This window comes from Kogia breviceps, chromosome 12 (genome assembly GCF_026419965.1).
Source record: "Kogia breviceps isolate mKogBre1 chromosome 12, mKogBre1 haplotype 1, whole genome shotgun sequence".
NCBI classification, from domain to species: Eukaryota; Metazoa; Chordata; class Mammalia; order Artiodactyla; family Physeteridae; genus Kogia; species Kogia breviceps.
This window is the reverse complement of record NC_081321.1, coordinates 81,169,659-81,171,994: the sequence shown is the minus strand read 5'-3', so window position 1 is coordinate 81,171,994 and position 2,336 is coordinate 81,169,659.

The following is a 2,336-nucleotide window of genomic DNA, read 5'->3' as shown; positions in this document are numbered from 1 at the left end:
GTTCCCTAAATTCGGAAAAAGCCAGACCTCGACTACGGGGCACTTTGAACTACCCTTGAATTTGTGATGAAATTGTATTGCCAAATATTGCACTTGCCTCTTACCCTAAAGAAGGTTGGGGCCTTTGTAAGTTATTTCATTTAGTTATTTGGGGCTCAAGTGCATTTTGTTCAGAGCCGTCTCTGGGTTGGATCCCTCCACCCGTAAGTATCTTACCCGTAACTTAAACCTAATGCTTCATAATACAACGAAATGAAATGATTTAGGAATTCCTTAATGGATAGCTTACAACTGAGACAGGTGCATTCTAGATTTTAATCTTAGGGGAAGCCTGGTGACAAATAATTAGGCCGGAAACCCTAATCAAACCCCTGTTACAGATCCGAGTTAAAACCTGGTGGAATCTCAGAAATTTTACAATAAAAATGTCTTTCTGAAAACAAATACCATTAATGACAAGCGTTTGCATACCTTTCGAATTTATATCTGTTTCAAGATAGAAAAGAAAGAAGCTGACCTTGGATTTAGCGTGTCTTAATCATTTCCCCAGATTCTGACCTCCAAACTATGCTTTATAAGCTACATTAAAAAAAAGTTTATCTGATTTCTGCATGGTTGTTTAAGTTCCAGTAAATTTACTGGAAATACTAAAAATGTATGAATTAAGCCATTTTATTTTTAGAAATTGAGGAGACATTATTTCTTTTAACGATAGTCTATTTTTCTAGAGGCAATTTTACTAATTATTTTCTAAAAATATCAGTATTTACATATATTTGAGCAATAGTATTCAGATCAGAAATGCAAAATAAAAATTGTATTTTAATTAGCTAGTTGTTTCGTAGGTCTTTGGGTTGCTGTGTAAGAGTTACCTTAACCATTTCCTACCCATCCCCAGCTTCACTGGGTACAGAGGCAAGGGTTTCATCTTCAGATGGTGAACTGAGCTGACAGGCGAACGACCATGATTTCACAGTGACTGGTAACCCCATAAATGTAGTCAATGAGTGTGGGATGGTCCCAGGCAGTGTGCCTGGCACAGTTCAGTTATTTCTAACAGTATAGTCTCAAATTATGCGCAAGGCAGAAGTCCTGAGCGGAATATCTGCAAGGCCACAGATAACGAGTTTATTCTATCCTATTTGAATTAGCAAGTTATCCTGTTAAATCGTTACCTTGCTAGTTGAAGGGGTTGGCTCTGGCTTGACTGTACTAACAGTTTTTAAGAAGTAGGTTTTGCCGCTCTAACTGAAAAGGGTCAGAGTTACCAGGGCTTAGTATTTGATCTGCTGACGAGGCTGGAGTACATAGAAGGATCTCCAGGCTCTGATAGCTGCCCTATGGTCTGAGGATACCTGGGCAGCTAGGTTCCTGAAGTGGATCTTCGGAGGAGGAGGCATCACTGACACTTTGAAAATGATAATCTATGTAAATTGGATGACAGTGGAGTACAATGCTGGAGTCACAGAGCCTCCTGGAGGGACATCTGAAGGTGCTGCACTGGAACTCTGCTTTTTTCATAGAGCCTTTGTACCAGAAATTTTCCAGGCAGTTTAATCCTACCTTTTACCACAAGCAAAAAAAAAAAAAAAAAAAAAATCACCTGTTGAGTCTGAAAGTTGTTATATTTTATTTTTATTTCTGATTGAGTTATAATAAACATATCAATACAATATTAGTTTCAAGTGTACAACAGTGATTTTATATTTTTATGCTCTATGAAATGATCACCAAAGTTGTTAAAATTTTTTTGACTATTCCTTTATGTGTACATTACATTCCCATGACTTATTTATCTTACAGTTGGAAGTTTGTACCTCATAATCCCCTTCCCCTAAGGCAACCACCAGTTTGTTCACTGTATCTGAGTCTGTTTCTGTTTTGTTTGTCCATTAATTTTGTTTTTCAGATTCCACATATAAGTGAAATCATACGGTATTTTTCTCTGTCTGACTTATTTCACTTAGCCTAGTACCCCCCAGGTACATCCATGTTTCTACAAATGGCAAGATTTCATTTTTTTTATGGCTGAGTAATATTCCAGTGTGTGTGTCTGTGTCTGTGTCTATGTCTATCAATGTATATCACATTTTCTTTATCCATTCACCTTTGGAGGGACCCTTAGTTTGCTTCCATATCTTCGATGTTATAAACGATGCTGCAATAAACATAGGGGTACATATATCTTTTTGAATTAGTATTTTTGTTTTCTTCAGATAAATACCTAGAAGTGGAATTGCTAGATCATATGGTACTTCTATTTTTAATTTTTTTGAGGAACCTTCATACTGTTTTCCATAGTGGCTGCACCAGTTTACATTCTCATAAATAGTGCA